This window comes from Zonotrichia leucophrys, chromosome 4A (assembly GCF_028769735.1).
Source record: "Zonotrichia leucophrys gambelii isolate GWCS_2022_RI chromosome 4A, RI_Zleu_2.0, whole genome shotgun sequence".
In the NCBI taxonomy this organism is placed as follows: domain Eukaryota; kingdom Metazoa; phylum Chordata; class Aves; order Passeriformes; family Passerellidae; genus Zonotrichia; species Zonotrichia leucophrys.
In genome coordinates, this window is record NC_088174.1 from 16,431,226 (window position 1) to 16,455,680 (window position 24,455).

Below are 24,455 nucleotides of genomic sequence, written 5' to 3' on the forward strand. Positions count from 1 at the left end.
GGCAATAAAAAGGGGAGGGGCAATAAAAAGGGGAGGGGCAATAAAAAGGGGAGGGGCAAAAAGGGGAGGGGCAAAAAGGGGAGGGGCAAAAAGGGGAGGGGCAAAAAAAGAATTGTAAAAGTGCAACAAGGAAAGAGTGAGGAATCAATGGCTTTAGGTGAAGATCTCCCTGATTCTGCTGGAACAAAGGAGGCATCACCACAAATTTCACCCTGAGGACTCCTCTGTACCACATTGCAGCCCTGGAGCTGCCCCGTGCCCCCTCAGCCCTGTGCTGGGGCCGATCTGCCAGCCCAGAGCAGATCCCACTTCCCTCCCAGGGCAGCTGAGGCAATTCCCACCACTGAGAGCCCAGCCCAGGCTTAGAGCACTCCCAATGAATCCCTTCCAACACAGTGCACATGTGGCAGATGCAGCTCTGCAGGATTTCACACCAGACTTTGGGTACAGAGAATTAGTTACATTTCATAATGACATTATTTCCAGATGTCTGCAAGAGATCAGAAGAAAACTAACATCTGTTGAGGGACCAAAAATACTGTGTGCTTTTAAATATGCAGCTAGAAATAGATCAAGTTTCAGAAAAGGAAACAAGCTATGGTTCTAAAATACAAAAGGTTTTCGAGAAAATGTTTCTAGAACAAAGTTGTTCTACCTTTCAGAGGCAAATATAAAGTTTACTTTAAAAATTAGGTTGGCACTTTATAATAGCCAACCTAAAAAACCACACCCCTACATAAAATCCCTTCCTGGAACACCTGGAATGACACTGGAATACAACAGGACAAAGACACAAAAACCCCTTCCATTTCAGCTCCTCCTGACCCAAATAACCAAACACCAAAATGGAATTTTGTGCTTCTCCACTGCACTCTGAGGACCATGCTCAGGACAATGTTGATCATTCCACTTGTCTGAGGCAACAGGAATTCAAAAACATTTGGAAACTGAACAGAAAAACATTAAAAACCCTTGAGAAGTCTAATTAAAAGATAACAATACAATCCTCTTGGAATTCATTTATGGACAGATCCAGAGTACTGAAAAATAGGCTAAGTCAAGTTTTCCTGTGGAAGAGAACCCCATTAAATCAATAATTAAGGAGCCTTTCATACTTTCATGCCTCCATGGTGCTAATAAGGACTGGTTTCATGTACTAACTCCAGAGGGACTCACATGCTGACAACAGCTAAAAGCTTCATAAATACCAGTTGTAACACTTCCAGTCACAGTTTTGATCTGAAACAGCTCAGAAGAGCAGGAAAACAATGATGGATGTGCACTTGGAAAGTTAAGGGGTAAGATTAGAGAGAACTTTTTTCTTCAAGTGAGATGAACCAAGAGTCAAATGCTGGATGTAGCTTCGGCTTTATTGTGAATTCTCTAAAGCAAACCTAAGCAAGCTTTGCCTTTGTTTTAATCCTATTTCCAGATGATGCCCCTGAGCTGTTTCTGGGTGGCCTTTGCTGCAGAGATTTTGAGGCTTGAAAAGTTCTCCCAGGTATGTCCAATATGAGCTTTAAGCAAATAACCAGCTGACATATTTTAAGAGGTGACCTAATTTAAGATCCCTTGTGAACCATTAATTAATTCATCATGTTGATTTATTCCATCCATTGCCTGCTTTGTCTATTCCCATTACTTCCTAAGAAAATTAAAAATTCTTTTAATTATTAAAGACTAAGGAAGACTTATGAAGCCTTTAATTTATTAAACTATTTCTCATGGATTACAAATACAGCACACACAAGTGACTTCTCTATAAGGGTTCCAGCAGTAAGGAAATATTCCAGGATGATCCTCTCAAAGACTCACTGAGAAAACCTCTATTACCAATTCACACCACTGCTCATGAGATGCCAGCTGCAGCTTTTTCCTCTGACTGCAGCTGAGAAATCAAGTTTATTCCACAGCTCTGTGATGCTTTAAACAAGGTCCAGCATGTTGTAGAACAAAACAGATATTTCTGACTTTTCCCTAACCATGATACATTACCAACACTTCAAGAAAACAACTTTATGAGCAGGCTGGATTTTGAAAGCGCAGCTCACATCTGCTGCCGGCACTCCCAACCTCAGCATGCTCCAAATTTCACTCACTTGGACAGAAAGTGCAGCTTGAGGGGTCTCTCAGTGGAGTGAAAATGGGGCTGGGATTTCTCTGAGCTGCTCTGGAAAAGCTCCCAGAGGTGAGGAATTTAATTCTTGTGCTGTGGCAGCTGCTCCAGGCAGGAGAGAGCAGAAAGCCAGGGCAGGGCAGGAGAGCCCACACGAGCTGGGCAGGTTATTCTGCTTCCCTCAATGTCTCTGCAGAGACACAGTGCAAAAAAAAGATCTGCTCTGAATTTACCCAGCTGTGAGGCTTCCAATCCCGAGATTAATGAGATTTCAACTTTATAAAGCAGCCACAGCACGCAACGAACATTTTTTCAGAAATTACAGGTTTGCTTGTTCAACACCTTTCATATGGCAAATATAACTCCTGAGATAAATTTTAGATCAAGGGAGTTATATCATTTTTTTTAAACCAAAATGCTCAATAGATTAAATTATGGTCACCATTCTATCAATTTGGCTTTCCTCTGTGCTTCAAATTTGGATTCAGATACTTGGATTATAAAAGTTACAGCAGCCCAAAAATTGAGGTGCCATCATAAATGGAAAGATTCAGACTATCAGGAAATCAGGTAAAGTTTCTAGCAAACTGAAATAAAGTTAATATTCATCAAAGAGCTTATTTTAACGCATAACAAAGTTCACACTTGTGAGATAATTTTTTAAAAGACCCAAAAAACCCCAATGCTCTTTTCCCTTACAGCTCCCATGGCACTTAAATGCTGGAAGTTTATGAAACATTTGTGGTTTAAGACTGTGTGTATATAGATATATAGATATATTTATACATTTGTCTGCATTTTCCCACCTAAATTAACATGAGATGATCCTGTGTGGTTTGGAAATAAATTTGGGTTTCAAAATAACATTATTTCTATATAACCCCCCTTATTTTGAATAACAAGCATTGCTTGGAGCTGCCTTGTTCAACTTTCCTCGCACTTTTGCAAAACCTGGCAGCTGCTATCAATAAACGAGATATTTTCACAAGACACCAGGCAGATTTCTTACATGCAGCTGCCTTTGGGCTGGGTTTCAGATATTCCAGGCCACCCCCTGGACTGGGGCAGTATTAAATAAGAGATGTTTGTAGAACAAACCCTTCTGTGACCCAGATCAAATCCAAGTTTTTAGATCAAACATTTCCCACTTTATTCACTTCAGACCAATCTGCAGCGCTGCAGATGTGGGGGTTTCATTGTCAAACGCTGACATTCATTTTAATAACTTCAAAATGATGCTCTTGTTTCTTGGGGAAAGGGAATAATGCTCCCCAGCCTTATTCAGTTATTGTTAATTTAGAGCTGGAGTAAATCTTTGTAGCGTGGAAATGGATGTCTGTATTTTTATTTTATTACGCACATTAAAAAAATGAAAATATCATGATCTGTTCCAAGATTTTATCTGGAATATCTTCAAAAGTCTGTTCTGTGGTGGAATTAGTCCTAAAGCTTCCCAATGACTTTAAGTTTGTTTTTCCCCTGCGTGCCATGCTGGCACTCTGCCATCCTTTTCAGTCTGGGCTTTTTCTCCAGCTTTGCTTTTTTGAGCAAAATAAAGAGATGTGAATGCAAAGAAAGCAAATAAACTCTTTTCATCCAAAGTTCAGCCATTCTGCAATGACAGAAATCATAAAATATAAAATATTTGTTCATCACAGGAATTTTACATTCTATGGTTAATGTTTTTCTAGCTCAGCAATTCATTTTGCTGATTAAAAAAAATTCTTATTGGTCTGGTAAAAGTTAAATAAAATCCAGAATTAAGTATTTAAAATATGAGTCCCTAAAACCTTAATTTGTATTAATGCTCCCTTCTTAAAGTTTTTGACAGAATTCCATTCATAATGAAATGTTCAGAGGTAATTATTTCTCTTTCTTCTGTGTGAATTATGAGAATTATTTATATACTCAATCTTAATATCACAGCTTCATTGCCTAATAGGAAAAATCCACAGGGTATGAATCATTCTGAGAAAGAATTAATTTTTTTTTCTCTTCTGTTTAAAGTAAAAAAAAAATAAAATAAAATAAAAAGAGAGGGAGAAAGATGAAAAGATTTCTAATGGCATAAAATTCAGAGTGCTGCAGGCTCTGCTTGGTTCCTCCCCTTTCCTTGCCTGCAAAGCCATAAAATGCAATCCTGTCATGATTAGTTAATGAAATGGGGGGGGTGATAATGAGGCCATCAAAAATGCAAGTTCAATAATTAATTAATTAGAAAAGGTAAAGGATCAGTGGTGAGAGCAGCGAGTTCCAGGGCCCCGTCCGGAGGCAGGAGCTGCTGGAATTCCTGACATCCCCCGTGCCGGTTGTTCCCCTCATACAATGATGGGCCGTGCACAAAGCTTATTACAAATTGCAGATAAGCTGTAAAAAGCCATAAAAACTCCTCCTGACATTTATTGCCAGCCAGTAGCTCGAGGATGTTGATATATATTGATAACAGTCTGCTTTGTGACATTTTCAAAGTTTACTCCTAATTCACTTGCAGAATATGCAAATAGATTTTTTTTTTCTTCCAAGTCATTAAGTCACAGCAATATCCACCTGCATTTTTAATGGGTTTTTACCTATTTAACAGATATTCTTCCATGTGTTTTATAGGCTTATTCTCCCAAAAATAGCTTTTTTTTTTGGTAGATTCTTACAAACTTTCAAGTTAATAACTGCAACAAGTGTTTACAGATAGTTTTTATGGTAAGCAATAAATAAAAGTTACTACATAAAACACCTTGAGACAGAAGGGAATTTCATGCACAGCACTACGTATATTTACATGTGCATGCAGATATTTGTGATATTTTTCAAACAATACCATGACAAGCTCTTTCAAATACCCTTTACAAAGAATTATGGCTGGGAGTGGGTTTTATTCCTTCTGAGCTGTCAAACAAGGAGACTGAACAAAGGTGTTTCTTTCAAGTATCATTGAAAATACTGAGGGCAAGGTTTTATCTGTGTCACACACGAAAATTCTGCATTTACAATGGGCCTCATTGTACTAATCCACTCACAGGTTTATTATCTACAGCTCCTTTAGGAAATGTCACAAATCCACAGAATGTCCTTGAGCTTTAAATCTTGCATTTTGATCTTTGATTTCACAGATAAAAGATATAAACCTACATTTATCCAGGCAATTCCTCAGTGGCTGTACATCTGTATTAGCCCAGAAATAACTTATTCTAGTCAGCATATTGTATAAATTAGGATCAGTAACTTTTAGTTCAAAAGAATTTTTTTTTAGGTATAGAGACAAAAATACTTGGTCTCAGAATATTCACTGGGGTGCCACACTCCATTTCAGAAGCACACACTTGCAATACGTGTGTTTATTTCTAAACACAAATATAATGCCCCTAAATTATATTTTTTGATCATCAGTAGAAGATGGAGAAACTTCTGAGCAGCAAATGTATATTTAAAACAATTGCTCCTGAGGTAACAGAGAATTGAAACTAGAAACAATGAAACCCAAAGTGTGACAATGTGAAATATAAAATATCTGTAAGGTTTTGTCCAACATCTTGTTAAAAAACTGATTTCCTCTCTGTAATTTATATTCCACGCGGATCTGATATGTAACCAAAAGTGAGGGAGAACAGTTTGTTCCCATAAAGCCAGAAAGGCAAAAATAACAAATCCAGTTACCTACATCCTTGTCTCTCCAGAAAAATCACTCTGTGACAGACCAAAGGACCAAATATATTTATAAAATGTTTATTTTTTGCAATAAATGTCTTAGCAATGTCTCAAAAAATAAAATCTTCCTCTGGGAAGAAGAGCAGCTAAAAGTTGAATACTGACTGGATTCAAAGGGAACATGAGTCACTCAGCAGCACCAAATCTGCATTAATTAGGACTTTTTAGTACTTCACTCCACTGGGAGCTATCAAACACATTTGCTACTCATAATCCAAAAATAAAATCCAGTAAAATGAGCATAGGTGCCAAGAAAGGGAAATGAAAACTGAGCACTCTGCCCCCAGTGAATTAACCCCAGATTCAGAAAACCAAGTTTCAATTTAGGATAACACCAAGAAGCAAAAAGTTGCTTTGAACTCCCCATTCCAGGAGAGGAACAAATCCTAGGAACTGCAAACAGGCCAGGCTAAAATAACTCAGAATGCTAATAGAGATAACAATTATGTATTTGCTTTGCTTTTATTTCAATCTCACCATAAAAACCCTGACTCTGAACACTGCCCAGCAATGCCTGGAGCTGGGGATAGAACAAACACCCAAAACAACCAAAATGAACCTCCACAAGATGTAATTTCAGTAGAAAACGGGAACAAAATGGAGCAAAAAGTCCAAGTTGCAGTGATAGAGGTAAACATTTGCTGCAGTAAATTGCTGGGCCTTTCAGAGCAGCAATTTCCAGGCTGCAGAAGGACAATGTTGTGTTCTTTCAGATACAAGTGTGGAGAAAAAGCCTTTTTTTGCCATTTTTGTTTTGTTAGAGAGGCAGGGGAGGCATCCCCAGCCCCAGGCACTGCTCTGGGAGATTTCTGCCCCCACAGCCTTTAATCAGCTGCTTTTCCATCTTCACACCCAGGACACAACATCACTGAGAACCAAGCCTGAAAAAGTACTTCTATTTCAAAGGCACAGCTTAAAAAAATTACTTTCAAGAAAACTTCCCCATTATTTCACATTTTGCTTCCAAAATACTGAAATATATAAAAATTGTTTTAGTTTGAATGATTCCAGGTTGTTCATTCTGTCCTCTGTGTCTGCAGACTTCGCTAAAGTTCAATAAGTAAATATTATAAAATTAAATAAGTAAATATTATAAAATTAGAAAGTAAATATTATAAAATACCCACCAAATAAAATTGTTGGTGGGTATTTTATATTTACTACTGCCACTAAAGACTAAACTGGACCACCTGAATAACTTTATTTATGAGCACAGAAACAATTTTCAGCAAGACATCAGCGCTAATTCTTTGATTACAGAATTGTGTGTTCCAGAAACTTTCCAGACTTAAGGTTATGGGAAGAAAACATACCTAGACTACAAATAAACCCAGAAAAGGGATGGGACAGAAATCCCACACAATCTGCACATAAAGAGACCAAACTATTCAGCTCATGCACCCAACCCATGGTGAGGGATTCTGTCTGGGGAACTGCAATAATTAAAGCTGGAAGTTCTTGTTTTCTGGTTATCTCAGCTGACAAATATTGAATTCCTCATTTCCCTGGTCTTTAACTTCAGATATGTGTGAAATAAATGAAGAAATCAACCTTTTACTAATTTAAACATGAAGTTGATTGCGGAGAGGGGATTGATTGCACTGTGGAATTAATTAAAAATTGCATTGTTTAGGGTAAGCCACCACAAGACAGACTTAGGTTTGAAAAAACCAAGCAAGTTTAAGGCACTTTGTAGAGCAAATGCACAATTTACCCCATTGCTGGAGGCAAAATGCAGTGAAATCATGGACCAAGCATAGCTCATTCTTCTTTAGCTCAAATGAATCAACAGAAAAATAAAACAAAAAAATCCATTTTCAATGGATCTGGCTCAATGTAACTCTGAGGCAAACCCACCCTTTTCCCCCTTCATATTCACTATGTAATGCTGCCATATTTGCCTTTTTCTTTTTAGAATCATACCTTACTCCACTATTATTTTAGCATTAACTCTGATATTTGATCATATTATAAGCCTCTTTTTTTTCCATTTATGCTGATAAAAGATTGCAAAAGCAGAGGAATTATGTACCCTTGGCAATGAGAGCTGGCTCTCCCAGCAGAACATCACCCCACTGCAACCTTGAAAGCAGAATCAGTGTATTTGGGCTCTGATTGCAACTCCAAACAGAGCTTAAAATATATCCAACAAAACACAGAAACATAATTAACATTTCAAGAAAAAGCAAAACCCAACAAAATACGCACAGAGGAACTTGTAAAACCTGTGCTTTCTGCCTGTAGTCCAGCAAAACTGGAAAAGAAGTGGCAAATGACACTTTTTCTTACTATCTGAGATATAATCTTCCAAATTATTTGTGGTTTAAGCTGTTTGACAGCTGAAGAGCCAAGGAAAAGATTCCTGGGCAGGTTCACTGCAGTGTTTGGAGGGGAGTGGGGATTGTATTTATAAAGTAACCACAGCACTCAGACTGCACTATTCCTGTAATTTTTCATTCAGGTGTTTATTCCATTAAGGTATTTAAAGCTTTCTGCACCTACTGAGAAGAATTTAAAAGAAACACAAAGACAGTAGAGTTGGTGCTGCTACTGTAAATGTGAGCAAAGCTTTGTGAAGGTTTCGGCTGATTTTCATTGCGTGCAGAAGGCACCAAAGGTCAGGATGGATTGCCTTGGGGCAGCACAAATTGTGTGCCATCACAGGGCTCGCCAAGTCTGTCTGCTCAAGAGCTGAGCACCTTCTCTGCCTTCAAAAACCCCACAAAACGGGAATATTGCCCCAACAGGCAGAGGACAAGGCTGAACTGCAGCTTTTCCCTCCACATTATTCTGGTTTCTGATGGTGGGCATGGGCACGTGAAACTCTCCAGAGATGTGACCCAGTTCAGTGCTCAAAGATCTTTACTTTGTTCTGTGCAATATCTGTGTTAGAACACTTGGATTTTAGAACTGCTGTGTCTAACCTGACATTGATAGCACAGACAGACTAAAGCACCACTGCATCCTTTCTTTGAAATGAAATTTATTTAGTGAGGACAGAGACCAGAGGAAATTGGAAATGCTGGTTATAGAGCCACCCCACAATAGCTGTTAACATCTCATGCTCATTGAAGAAAAGATGTAGTCATGTGGAATTAATGCACAGCATTAATAACAATGTGGATTTGTGAAAGCAAAGATGCAGGAGAAAGGATCTCCATTCATTTCCTTTTGTAATGTCCTCACTTTGGAAGTGTGGTATTTTTTTATTTCAGTGATAAATCTAGAAACACTTAAGCTATTACAAAGAATTACATCCTATTGATGAAATGCTGCAGAGCTGTTCTATTGCAGTCTAATGGGAAAAAGACACAGTGAAGAATAAGAAATTATATCAAGACAAACATCTTAATTAGCTAGATTCTATTCTAATTCTATTGTAAATTTTGTAGCACTATTACAAACTGTTTCACTTAACATAAGAATTCAAAATACAGCCATCCAGTATCTGCTAGAATATTTCAAAATGCAGAACCCTGATCCTCTTCCCCTTAAATTCTCATTTACTACAGAAAGAACACAGTATGAAAATCAGCTTTGATTATTCTTTGTACCTTCACCTCTGGGAGATGAGGAATATCTGGGAATCTGCCATGCATAACAAAATTTACCTCTCATTCACCTCATTTCCCTATTTCACTTTGCCCCATCCCTTCTTAACAATCAGCAATAAAACCTGTGGAAGATATCTTAAGCAATACATTTTTGAGATTTTCTGGAACAATCAGTATCTCTGCCTGTCTCTTGGCTAAAGATTTTATAGACTTGTTTCCATGCCTGAATTTGCTAAAATTTCCATATTCAGAAATGCCCATAGCACTGAGCAGCTGGAAGAAGAGAAATAGACAGTCCATTAACTTAATTTTAATAATTCTAAGAACAGTCTGTGATCTAGGCAGACAAGAAAAGCTGCATTTTTTGTTGTTCTTGACTGAGTAGCACAGTCCCATAACAGGCAAATTTTTTTTCTCTACTACAAGTAATATCTTTACATGCTTGTTTTCTTCTAAGACTTGAACTACTAAAAAAAAAAATCCCTTTCTAAAATATCTACAAGATATTAAAATATCTCCCAGCTCCCAGTCCTTGAATCCTCAAATCTCCCAATCCTTAAATTTGGCTACAGCTGAATTTACAGCACAGCAAGACTACCCAAAAGATGAGTTTTCCCAAAAGGTGATTGCTCTTTTGGGCAAACCAGAGCTCCCAGCCCACAGCAGCTCTGGCAAGAGAAGAAAATTCTGTTCAAGAAAGAAGCCTGGAGAGTAAAATTCTCATGTCCTTGTGTCCCTGTTCATGAAGTGATTGAAGTGCCACAATACCAGAATATATAATGCTGTTAAAAAGTATTTTTGGTTTAAAATCCACATTTAAAATTAATATTTAATAATTATTCACTTCAGTAACATATTAATTCTTACTAAATGTATCTTATGCATCCATATAAATCTGAAGCTGCATTTTGGGGCCTTGTCCCTGTGGCAGGGGAGGTTTCCATGCACACAACCTGTGACCCACCAGACCTCAAGTATTGGGAGAATTGTGGTCCAAGAGCAGGCCAGGATCTGTAACAGAACCCCTTCCAGATTCCTATTGCATCTTTTTTAATTCATATTTAATGGATTCAGCACCTTAGGATTTGGTAAATAATTCTGTTACTTGTAGGAAGAGAAATGATGACCCTCATTGCTGTTTGGTTATGGAGAGTTCATCTGAGCTCCACATGGTACAGAGATGCCACAAAGGTGAATTTTTCTCTTTATGCCACTGATCAATGGAGAAAACATTCACAGCTGGGAGAGGAGAGTTTCCAGTAAAACCTGGGATCTCTGAGTGACCTCCAGCAAGAAAGGGGGGGGGGGGGAAGGAAAAAAAGAGGAAAGAAAAAAAGGGGGAAAAAAAAGAAAGGGGAGGAAAAAAAACCCAGGAAAAAAAAACAGGAAAAAACAAAACGGGGAAAAAAAAAACCAAAACGGGAAAAAAACACAAAACGGAAAAAAAAACAAAACGGAAAAAAACACAAAACAAAAAAAAAAAAACAAAAAAAAAAAAAAAAAAAAAAAAACAAAACAAAAAAAACAAAACAAAAAAAACAAAACAAAAAAAAACAAAACAAAAAAAAACAAAACAAAAAAAACAAAACAAAAAAAACAAAACAAAAAAAACAAAACAAAAAAAAACAAAACAAAAAAAAACAAAACAAAAAAAAACAAAACAGAAAAAAACAAAACAGAAAAAAACAAAACAGAAAAAAAAACAAAACAGAAAAAAAAACAAAACAGAAAAAAAAAACAAAACAGAAAAAAAAAACAAAACAGAAAAAAAAAACAAAACAGAAAAAAAAACAAAACAGAAAAAAAACAGGAAAAAATAACCAAAAAAAAAAAAACAGGAAAAAAAAAAACCGGGGGGAAAAAAAAAACCGGGAAAAAAAAAAAAAGGGGAAAAAAAAAACGGGGAAAAAAAAAAAAAAAAAAAAAAAACGGGAAAAAAAAAAACGGGGAAAAAAAAAAAAAACGGGGAAAAAAAAAACGGGGAAAAAAAAAGAAGGGAGAAAAAGACAGGGCAGTGCAGTGAACACATTTATGTGAAACTTCCACAGCTCTGCCTAAATGGCAAGGAATTCCAGGAGAAAATTCACACCTTAGGAAAGGGACCCAGAAGATAAAATATCCTTCTTTATGATGGTAAAACACCTCTTACTACAGGAAAACCAAAATACAGCACATGGCTGAGAGGAGAAATGTGACCTAAGCAGAGATCTCAGCACTGGAATAGAGACTGCATGAGGAACATCAAGGAGTGTCTCATTCACACAAAATCTTCTTTTGCTCTCTGAAAACACTAAAAGATTGTCTTATTGAAAACAGGTATTTTCCCCCTGTGATTAACACAAAATAAGAAGGGCATGCATTGCAGCAATTTCATTTTCAGCTACCAGAACACCCCAGGGAAACACTGAAAGGTCCCAAAGACAGAAGAAAGATTGAATTCCTGGGCTTGGTTTTAATTGGGGGGTTTCTATGGGAGCAGGACAATGTGCTGGAAAAGTAGGATTTGGGGTTGGTTGGGAGTTGAGAATGATTTTTTTTGGCTCTGAATTTTTGGTGAAATTTAAATCTCTATAAAAATTACATACTTTTCCTGAGTTCTACCAATTTCCAATATGAAATGTTGGTTTTGGGTAAAAATATCAGTTCACAGAATGATACCTGTGGTTAGATAGGGTTGGAAATTTAATTTCACTGGAGGTTTGGCTTCCACCTCACATTTCCAGGGGTCACCCCTTTATTTTGCTGTGGACTTTAATTTTTGAGCAGAGAAATCAGATATTTATTTCCTCATTGCTTGTTTACAGGTAAATTTTCCAATATGAAATGTGCTTTTTTCATATTTCCAATATGAAATGTGCTGGAAAGCCCAGAGCACACATCAAACCAGATTTTAGCCTTTCTTATCAATGACATGATTTTTTTTCCTTTTTTTTTTTTTTTTGAGAGGTGTTGTCCTTTTAGCATCCACAGAAACATCAAATACTGGTTTGATACTTTTGTTAGGATTGTTTTATTCAACAACATTATTATCCAGGCAGTGATGTACAGAAATCAATACCACAAAGCGGAGGTGTTAAACAGGAAATTGTCAGATCAAACAGAATATTTCATTACCTTTCCCAGATGCATGTTTTTGTTTTGTTTTTAATCTGCTCCACTAATGATCAAAAATATCAGAATCACAGTCTGTGGCTTGAATTTTAAAATACAATTATCAAAGAGTGCTTTCTTGAACATCATTATTTTCCTGTACTTTGTAGGAATTTGCAGCCTGTCACGTCTGTGGATTAAGTATTTCCCAATATGCAAGGTGAATCACAGAAATACCATTAAGGTAAATAAAATAAACCCAGAATTTTCCTTGTCTTTAAGAGGATTTTGGCATCTCCCATCCATTTCTGAAACAATCTTTCTGCCTTCAGAAGTGAAGGGAAAATAGACTCAAAAACATTGGAAAATTTACCTGTAAACAGGTAATGAGGAAATAAATATCTGATTTCTCTGCTCAAAAATAAAAGTCCACAGCAAAGTAAAGGGGTTACCCCTGGAAATGTGAGGTGGAAGCCAAACCTCCAGTGAAATTAAATTTCCAACCCTATCTAACCACAGGTATCATTCTGTGAACTGATATTTTTACCCAAAACCAGAATATAATAAAGGTAAAATAAAGGGAAGTTTCACTCAGAGACAATCTGTATTACTTTTTACTGTCTTAAATGTAAATACTGAAGAAAGAGCACTCTTAGGCAAAATTTCCTTGGAGGGAAAAGAAAAAAAAAAACAGATAAAAGAAGACATGGGGCCTTCTAGGTTATTTTTACTCCTCAGTTAACTAAAAGCCACTCTCAATGAAAGTTTCTCCCCTAGAAAGCACCAATTACAACAGAGAAACTACAGCTCCTTTCAAACCACAGCACTGCAGAACTCTTGCCTCCTGCATATTAACATTTCTTAGAAATTCTATTGCATTTTTTAACTTTTCAGGGAGTTTAAATGTCTAAGTTAGATTATATGAATAATGTAGGATTGCTAAATTGTCCTTCTCTCTCTATACTGACTGGAGAGGAAATCTAAATGAATTACACATCAGTGATTTATCCGGAGACCATGGTCTGAATATCCAACCATTGAAGCGCTGCTTTGGTTCATAAAGATGTGAGGATGTCTGCTTTCAGTTTGTTAGGAGAACGAGATCCTGAGGAAATTCTGCCTTTATTTTCACCACAGAAACGGATTGAAAGCTCAGTGAAAGCACATGTACGTTTAAATCTGACCTCCTTTGGCTGCTCCACTTGTCAGATATTTACTTACAGAGCACAACACCCACGTGCCCTGGAGCTGGGAGGGCACAGTGAGGGAATAACCAGCCATAAATCCCACAAGCACAGGGTTTGTGTGAGGGGCAGCAGGACAGCCATGCAGGATTAGCCAGAATCACTGCAAATAAACGCAAATAACTGCAAATAACTGCTTCAGGGTGGTGGAAGGTGAGGCACTGGGGGTGTGCAGCTGCTGGGGTGTTGTTGTAGGGGTGTTGGTGGCAGGGGCTGTTGCAAGGGAAGTTTTTTACTAAAAGAATGATAAAACACTGGAATTGTCTGCCTCAGGAGGTGGTGGTGATGCCTTGTGAAGGCTGATCTAGAATAGAGGCTAGATGGAGCTAAAGAATACAGCAGGGATTTATTAAAAGGCCTCCATGGATCCACCTTGGGCAGCACAAGAGCCCAGCCAGGGCTGCACCAAGATGAACCAAAATGGTCCCAAAATGAACCCAAGATGAACCAAAATGGCCCCAAAATGAACCCAAGATGAACCAAAATGAACCCAAAACGCACGACCGCTTACAGGGTCTCTCACTTTGGTCAGTTCTGTTCCGTTTGCATGTTGGCGTTAATTGTCCAATTATAGTTTTAGGTCATGCCTGCTTGTTTTTCTCTCTCCAGCCCACGTTGTTTGTGCTCCTGGCCCTGAGATTTGGATCATTTGTCCTTGGTCCCCAGCTAGAGAAGGGGACAGCCAATTGTTTTGTCTCCCTGCTCTGTGCACAGAGCTCACCATCCCTTATTATAAAGGCCAGACCCACACACTAAAGCAGCACAGAATCTAAAAAATATAAAAGCCAAAACCTGAGGCATGAGTGGAGTCCCCATCCCTGGTGGTGTTTAACAAAGCCTGGATGTGGCACTGGTGCCAGGGTTTAGTTGAGCTGTTGGGGCTGGGTTGGGCTCAATGATCTTAAAGGACTATTCCAACCCAGTGATTCTGTTCTGAAGGGCCAGAGAGGCTCAGAGCAGGGGCTGACAGGTCCCTGCCACACAGCCCTGCTGCCCAAGACACCAAGCAGATGCACTTTTGATGTGCCATCAGAGTCTCTTTTGCATTTACTCATTGGAGATCAAAGCATCGACACAGGGGATGAGAAATTGCTGGATCTGTTCCATCATGGGGGTTCTTTGATCAGAGGCTACATTCCAAAAAGAACTAAAAATTGATTTCTTTTTGGTGCCTCAGTACACTTACTGGGTCCAAAACCCTCTGGATGGAGGCTTTGCCAGCTGCCACAAGCAGAGCTGGATCCTTGTTTGCACCTTGATTAGATTTTCTCTGGCCATTGTCATGGATCACTGGCTATGGAAATTGCTGCTGCTGTAACTAAATTTGCACAGGTGGTAAATGTGGTGTCTGTAAAACAACAGTCAGAAGAATTCCTCAGCCTGCTTCAGCAGGTCTGTGCAAATTCAAGAGTTCATGCTCTCACCACTCCTGGCCTGTAATGGTCAGATTGGAGTTTTAGCCGAATGCATTGTGAGGGAAGTTCCCAGTGCTTCACAAGAACAATGCCTAAAAAATGGGCAACACTTCTAGAAACCCCAATTTATTAAGATTTTCCATCAACAGATATGGCTTAAAGCAGACAAAAATCAACAGGTGGAAATGCTTCCTGCCCTTCAAGAAACACCGATTCCTGCCCTTTCAGCCAAAGTGGCTCAATATTAATGACAAAGAACTCAAAAATATTTGCAAATTCCTAACTTAAATTTTAAATTTCAGTTCTGGTCCAAAACCTACTTATTTTTAACAATACCAGGAAAAAAAAAAAAAGGATACAACACTTAATTTAAAAAGAGAAATTAAAATCACTAACTGCAGCTTGCCCCCTCCACTGCCCTGGTCATGGCATTGGGAAGTGGTGTGAGATATAAAATTATTGGGAAAGTTTGGTTTCAGCCTCCAAGTACTCCTAGTTGTAGGAAGTACAACCAGTTCTATCTGTATCCTCAGTCCCTCACTCTTTTTAATCTTTTTTTGTCCCTCCAGATCTGTGACTCAGGAGAGTCCTTTCATTAAGCAGTGCTTAGATGTAGGTGGCTTAGTGCTTAACAAGTAAATTCATGGTGCTGGTGTGATCTGTACCGCTGATCAATAAAAGAACAAGAGAATCTTTATTAATAAACCCTGGTGCATCTCTGAAAGTACTTCAAACCAGGATCAAACTGGAGGGTATTGACAGTGCCAGCATACCCCACTCTGTCTGACACTGAACTGAGTTCAAAAGTGACCTGACTTCAATATCACAGGTTCCAGCAAGATTACAGCAGTCACATCCTAATTTTTACTTACTTCAAACTCACACTGAATTGCTTTGGCATGGGAAAAAAAAAAAATCAATATACATAACTGGTAGAACAGTTTTAAGGAAATTATGCTGCTTATGTTTATAACTACCTGATAGTTCACGTGTTAAAGGGAAGTTCCACAGAATCACAGAATGGTTTGGGTTAGAAAGGACCTTAAAGATGATCTTGCTTCCACCCCTGCAATGGGCATGGACACTTTCCACTCCCACTAGAACAGATTGATCCAACCCCACCCAAGGGTGCTGTTTCTTCCTTTTTCTCCCCTTTTCCCCCTCCTGAGAACAATTTCATCACTGTTCCTGTGCTCCTGGGTCACACCAACCAAACCTGAAGCCTTTTGAGCTACAAGCACACACAACGCTGCTGTGCAAATAATAATCCACAGCTTTCTTCCCTTTGGTTTCTGTGCCTGTACTGCTCTCCAGCTCTGCTTTATGGCCATGATGTTGAGAGAGAGACAAGCTAAGGGACAAGAAAGGCAGGAATCCTGCTGCATTTAACTCTAAACCCCACAGAAATTACTGTTTTCCCGACAAACTTACTAGATATAAACGGTGCCAGGCAGAGATGACAAGCCACTGTAGCCACACATTATCATTTAGAAAATATTCTACTTTTTTAGGATTCTGTGTCTGTTTGAGTTGCAAAAAAAAAAAAAAAAAAATTCAGAAACTTGCCCACTTTTATTCAATCCTGACTGGATTGAATAAAGTTCTAAGCTTTAAATTAACACAGGTTTATAAAGTCAGCAGCCCAAAGGCCAAACCCTGACTGCACTTGAACAGGCAAATGAAGCCAATGAGAGTGTCTGAATCCAAGTGTAATTGTATTCAGGGGTGGCATTAATAGCTCCTGTAATATGGAGTTTAGAAAATGTAAGAGGATTTGAGACCACATCCAAATATTTAATATCAATTTTAATCCAGATGGCAAACAACACAGATGATAAGAATAAACCCAGACTGATGCTCAGGGCACAGGCACCCTCAGATGAGCCCCAGCTGTGCAGTCTGGGCTCCTTTGGAGCTCTCCTGCCTGTGAAGAACATGGACCACGAGGCCTTTTACTGTCAGGTAGGGGCTGCAAATTCCACGAGGATGTTTAATTTAATGTGTCATCACTTAAAAGGAAATACAGCCGTACATGCATAGAACACGTGCACTAAAACTCCAACAGCAGTGAAGTGACAAATATCATTGCTGACTTCATTAATTACGTTTTTCTATTGCAAGTTCCACGTGGGCTGTGAATCAGACCCACAGAGCCAATGCACAAGGCTCAATTTCCTAAACAGTTTTCTGTTCCTAAGTCAGGGCTAAAAAAGTGTTTAATCATTTATGAGGAGCAGAGCAGCTCTAACAAGGGAAGCTATTAGCAAGAATCCCTGTCAATCCTGAAATAAGCAAAAATAAAGTGTTTGGGAAAGCCTCCTGGGAAATGCTCAAGTCTGAGGTGGAAAAGTGAGGCAAACTTACACATGAGATACTCAAGTGGAACACAGGAATATTCACCACAAACAGCAATAAATTAAAAATATCCATTGTCCAAACTGCCAACTACTGTTCAAAAATATTTTTCTTTGCCAATATCAGTGACTTTCAAAAGCAAAACATCATATTATTGGATCTAGCAAAAAAAAAAAAGATGCAGTTCAGTGTATGTTAAATAAATTAGACAACAGTAATGAAAGGACTGTCTTATCCCACAATTATTTACATTATTATTGTCAAGGTTCATCCAAACTACCAGAAAATCTCCTTTACTGACATAGTGCCCAACCCTCCACAGTATTTTAAGTATTCATAAGGTCATAAACTTGACAAACTTGTAAAAATACTCCTTCCTCTTAAAGGAATTCACAGTCATCTTTCCACATTTTGAAACATTGTTGTATCTTCAGTGATTGTGAAATTACATAAATAAGAAATGCATTAGGAAGGCTTGGTGCTTTCTAAGGACCAGATTTTAATTTATAGACTCTCATGAAGCTTTGACATGGAAGCTTTCATGTCAGCCTGGTTTAAATCCCATGTAATTAATATCTTACCTGCCATTAGTGTTATTTTATTGTTTAACTCTTCACCTTGCCTTTTGTTCAGAACTTTCATGTCCCCAGAGAAAAGGCTTTGATTGGTAAAAGTAAATTTTTAATTTCCCCAGGCAAAACAATCTTTGGACAAAGTGAAAATGGCACAGGCAATATTATATTTTAGTAAATACTATAATCTTATTTACAATGAAAATATCCTTTCAAGAATAATTCAGCTCAATGTTAATATGAAGATTACTGCACAAGCTCCAGCCTGAGCCACAAAATGAAGAAATGTGTCACTAAGCTGGAAATGACTAACTTGTAAATGGTCCAAAAACTAGTAAGAAATAGGAACCTTATTTGTGTATTATAGACACAGAACAGGTGCAGAGAATAAACAGAGTTTTTCTAAAAGCTGTAATTCTTAAAATATGGGGTTGGTACAACATAATGTATATAATATATCACACCTTCATATGTAATAGCCAACCTGATAACCAATTATCAGTAAGATCATCAACAGAAATAAAAAATCAGCTCCCTCTCAGCACTCAGCAAGATTGCATCACTTAAATTGTTTATTTCTGACACACTGGGGAAGTTCTGCAGCTGGAACACAACATCACAGGCAGATTCATAACGGGAGCCCTGGAGTTCTTTAGATTGTGAAATGTTCTACAGTGCCCTTTCCTTTCCAGAGGATTCTCAGACTTGGCTCTGCACATTCTGGCCATCCCTGCCACAATTCAGTGAGTTACAGCACAGTAGGTCTTATGCATAAAACCCTCAGTTATAGACATTTTCTGCTGTGCAGGAGTTTGGTTTTATGATCTAGACTCCTTTTAGACACAATTTATATAAAAAATAGCAGTTACTTTTAATGTTATTTATATTACAACTCCCACCCATTGTATTTTTTGGTCCCAACTCACCTGTAAAGTAGGATTTTATGTGGGGGGAAAAAATCCTAAGATTCCCTCTCTGGGATGCCTGTTCCTACTGGCCATCATTTTGATGATATATAATAGTAACCTGTCTTGAGAGAAGGGTCCCTAATGATGTATAACACTAAAACAGCTTCTCACAGCACACTGATGACAGGTTGCAACCATCCATCACCAGAGAAGCAGTCAGCAAGATGAGGAGCTCAGGGGATACACGTGGGCAGAGCACAACCATAAAGAAAATATCAAATAGAACCACAAAGCCAGTTCTGGTGCTTCTGCCTGCCTGGGGCTGAAGGCATCCCCAGAGCCAGAGCTTTAAACATCTCAAGAATTCTGGAACAAGCCTAAGTGACAGATTAGTGCTGATAAAAAAGCCCAGCAACCAAAATATTTCCTTGTTGGTAGCTCCACTGAGTTAATGCTCTTCTTATTGCAGAGGCAACTTTCCCTCACCAGCACGCACAACACATTTTTAAGTGCAAGAATTCCAGTGAAGTGCTCAGGTTATGTGTAGGAAGATAAACAGAGAGCTTTTAGTTATTCTATCCCAAAACTGAACCAGAGCAAGGAGAATTTCCATGAAAACAAAATATGGGCTTGCATGGTGCACATGAGAGGGCACAAAGTCCTGCAGGGGTGCAGGAAATGGTGCTTGCTGGAGGAATTCATTAATTCTGCAGAGCATGGAACAGAGTTCTCAATTGATTGTTCTATGCTCCACTATTAGTAAGAATTTGCAGATTCCTGCAGTATCATAGGGAAGGTGAGAAGTGATAAATACATCAGCAAGAGAGAAAGAAATTCAAAGAATGTGCTGTTTATGTAGTGTATATTTATGGACACACAAACCTGTACATGCTATATATGCAGATATTTAAATATAAAGAGACAAAAATAGATAATATGATCTTATCTGAAGGGACACAACCTTGCTAAAAACCTGGGATCTCACACTGGGTTTTAATCAATAGTAAATACTCCTGTAACAGTATCTGGCTTTCCACATTTCAAAAAAGAGGCAAAGACCTTAAATTTCTTGCAAACAGAAGTCAAAAGCTCATCATTTCATGCAACCAGGAGACCATTATTTAGACCTCTCCAAAATGAATATAGTTTATGTTTTGTTTTTGATTAAGAGTTATTTGTTTGCACATGGCACAGACTTTCTGTACTGACAGTCAATGTGGATTGTATTAAACAGCAAACTGCATTTTTCCCTTTTTTCTCTTTGGGACCAGAAGGAGTAAAGGAAATCAACAAATCTACAAGACACAATTGACCCAATTCTGTGATTATCTGAGTGAAATTTTTTTCCAAGCCATTCTTAGTTAATGATAATGATCCTTTCATGTGATTTTCTGCTCTAGTTGCATAATGAAATTTGGTGTTGATATGACTCTTCCTACATAGATCTGATTTCAGAAGAAAATTTTAAGGACTTAAAAGTGGTCTCTTTTTCAAAGAAAAACATCATTCACCATTCTCTCTGAAGTTAAAGACTGCAAGTAACTCAACTAAAATGAGTTTTTATTGAAGAAATGAGGATGTTTAGATACCTTTCTCACTCTGATACTTTCCACCATCTTCATAAGCTTGCACTTGGCAAACCATTATGATAAAATTTGAGATATCATTTCAAATTAAAAACTAATTATCAGTGAAGATCAACATCTTGTTACTACAATATTTCATTTTGTGCTCATTTCTTGAAAGCATTTGATTTCGGTACAACAAAAGTAGAGGATATTTTCTTTTATGTAGGAAATTATTTTCTCCTAGTTACTTTTCTCTCTGTGTCTCTATTGTTCTTCTACTTAAAGGATGACTCCACTTATAGAAGTTAGAATAAAACCACTTATAACTTTATATATAATAACATATATATATATATCACATATATTTAACAGTACACTGTTCCAGAGGTATTGGCAAGTCACTGACAGAAGGAGCAACCAAATTCTGATTTAAGTTCTTTTTCTTTCCTTTTTTCACCTAAATAACATGATCAAATATTCTTCTTTATTTGACCTACACTAGGAGTACTGACTATAATAATATCTAATTTATTAATATATTATTGTTATATCATTGTTGAACAATATTATTTCCCCTAACAAGTTGGTTCCAGTCACAATCAAGATTCAGAAAACACCAGTACTTGGAGGAAAATTATGTCATCAAGTAATAGATAGCTCAAAATATGGATGTATTTGAAGTTAGAATAAGTTTCATTATTGAATTAAAGACAAAAAATGATTCAATAAAGTGATTCCCCCCCCACTGCTCATTTCTTAATCAAATCTAAAGATCTCTATCTATATGTAAATATTTCTGTTCTCTCACCTCCACAGTGACATTTTTTCCTGTATAGCCATAATTGCTAGTTTCTCAAAGAATAATTGGAAACAATTTTCAAGGTCCAAAAGAAAGAATTCTGTCAAATTACCAAAAGCCTCACACCACACCCAAGTAAATTTCTTTTCCAAATTTATCATACTTAAGAACTCTATCCCAATGCATTCTAAAGAATGTTAACTGAAATACAACAGAAATTAAAAATAATTGGTCTTTTCAATTCAGCCAGGTCTATTATTCACTGATTATTTTCTTTTCACATAGCCCTTTGTGCTTTACATTTCTAACTGAACACACCATAATATAACATCAGACTGCATTAAACTCATAATTGCCTCAAGACAACTCTGCTACCCCAAACAGCTGGAAATAATCAAAGTCTTTACATCACCAGGACAGAATTTCTGCCCACACAACCAAAACCCAAACTCTCCATCCACCTTGGGCTGAACCTGCTGGGCAAACATTCCCCTGACAACAGCACCACACTAAAATCTGCATTTTCCACAACATCTCTAAAACACTTTATATATTTAATTTTTTTTTAATAAAGTAGCATACATAAAATTCCAGGAAAACATTGCTTTCAGAAAAACAACCAAAAAACCAAGTGCCATTTCCTACAGTATTTCATTTATACCTCGTGTGGCATCACCTTTAAAGCAGTTCACTTTCCAAAGCAATTCAAGCCAGAATAAAGGAACAGATAAATGAGCACAGACAGCTCTGCCTTACCTGGGCCAGGATGGGGACACAGCACCCTCGGGTTTGGACACAGAAATTCTGCCCTGAATGAGAGCTGGCTCCCACCCAGCTGCTGGCAGCACCTCTGAGGGCAAATCCTGAGGATTAAAGGGAGGAAAAAATACATTAAAAAGAAATCAGGATGTTAAAGCCATCCAACAGTCTTTGATCTAAGATGCTGTAATTTCAAGCAGTTAAAATATCTGATATTTCAGGTATTTCAGCCATGTCACAGCATTTTAAGGAAGATGGGATTATTGAGCCTGGGATTTCAGGAGGCCAAGCACAACCCAAGACTTTCCATATTGCTTTGAAAATTTTCAACAAGAACTTCTATCTGCATCACACACTAAAGGAACTTCAGGTTTTTCTTTGTGAATCACTCTGCATTCCAGAAATCTAGCAGAAATTTCAAATTTCTTAGCCAATTGTGAAGAATCTTGCCAAATAAACCACTATAAATTAGTCAAAGGATTTTTCAAATTTTTCAAAGAATTGCAGTCCTTCCCCTTTTTCCTTGTTTTCAGATCAGTGGCAGTATCAGAAACCTAGACCTCCTGAAACATTCAGATCTCTGAGTAATTAACTATTTATTGCCCTTTCCAGTGAGTTAAATTTCATTTATGGCTATTGTGAAACACATGAACATGATGAGAAGCCATTCTTCATCAGCCAAGTTTCATTCTTCTATTGATGCCTAAAATATTTTGCCTCATAAAACCCAAACCAAACACACATTTTATGAAATCAATGAAACATATCTTATTCAAAAGCCACTTCACACCCAAATCACATCAACAGGTTTAATTTGAAACCTATTAACATAAAGGACAACCTGTTAATTTTTATTTTTTTTTTGTACAGAAGTTCTTTTAAAAGAAGTGTTTAAGCATTTAGGTAAAGAACCAAGAACAACTGTGGACATCAGAAAAAAATGTTCAGCTGACTGGTTTTATGACTGTGAATCTTGTTTAAGTTGACTTATTAACTATAATTTGTTAAATCCAGCTGCAAGCTGAGCTCACACCAAGATCAGCCTTCAGTAAAAGGGAATCTCTAATCTCTGTATGGACAATGACTGCTCCTCTTGCAGCAAAAACCAGGCAGAATAAACAAAAAAATACAAAATGGAGCTGTGATTAATTGCTTGCCCAAATTTTTTCTCCACTAGATCCAAAGCAGAGAGGCTGCTCCCATCTATCCCCCAATTCATTTGGGGTATTAAATGAATAAATAAACTGTAAAAACTGTTCTGAGATAGTGCAGCTACACTTTAGAATAGTGACAAGTTGAAAACCTAAAAGCATTGTGCTTCCTATATTTCCACATTTCCAGTGCAGCTTTGTTGTGGATAAACAAGTTTATTTCCCTAAACAGAGAAAAAAAACCACTTAATCCCCCCCTTTACCTTTGGGATCACCCAAAAGCACAATTAAGCTGCCTGTTCACAGCACACCAGTGTCAAATTAAAAATACACTGCACAGTTACAAAAGGGTGTTTATGGTCTACCAGGTTATCTTTGATTTATACCACTGTGGCCACATTCCAGCTCAAACAAATTACTTCCACCTACCAACACCACCAAGCATATTTTCCCACAGGGCACAGCATTTTAAACACTTGACCTCTAAATTTGACAGGATTTGCACTGCACATTGTTATCTTCCAGGAGAAAGCTTGGCTTGCTCTGCTCTTTTTCTAGCAGCTCTTTAAAGAAAAGGGAAATATATTGAAATGTCTGGTTTGGTTTTTTTGGGTTTTTTTTTTTTATTCTGCAAATTTATTCTGTATGAAAGTGACGGAATTTTGTCTCTAGATGAAGCCACAATTCTGATAATTTGAATATTTGCAGAAAAATATTACACAGTCCAAGTACAACCAAGTACAACTCAGATCTCATGAAAATGTTCACTTCTATTCCTGCCTGGCCTAGAATTCAACCTGAATATTTCACAGCAGAATCTGGTTCTGGAGCCCAGGATGATTGCCCTGATCATAGCACTGCCATATTTCCATTCCCTGTGATACCAAAGCTTAAAAGACGAAAAAAATTGAAGTTCTAAAGCTGAAGTCTTTGGTTTAGACAGGGTTCAAGGCACATTTCATTTTGCTGCACGGGGTTGTTTGATAAGGACAGGAAGAGACCAAGTCCCTTTATTCAGTCACTGCATCTGTCAGAAGGGAGGTTGAGCCTCTAAGTTGCCAGGCAACTTTCATTTCAGTGAGAAGACAAATAGGAAATAAAGATATTAATTGCTACATAGACACAATGGGAAAAGTCACATGATAAGAAGGATGGCTGATTAGGAGCTGGGATTTGGGATTTTTATGTGAAATATGTTCAATGAAAGCTCTCAGTTACCAAT

The 24,455-nt window shown here is 37.6% G+C and overlaps 1 long non-coding RNA gene across 1 annotated transcript in view; it reads right to left on the reverse strand.

Annotated features, from left to right (window-relative positions):
* LOC135447804 (uncharacterized) overlaps window positions 1–24,455 on the reverse strand; it is a 123,525-nt gene that overhangs the window by 79,331 nt on the left and 19,739 nt on the right. The window contains exon 2 of the long non-coding RNA XR_010440325.1: window positions 22,080–22,186. This is a non-coding gene — a long non-coding RNA (uncharacterized LOC135447804). The remainder of the gene's footprint in view (window positions 1–22,079; window positions 22,187–24,455) is intronic.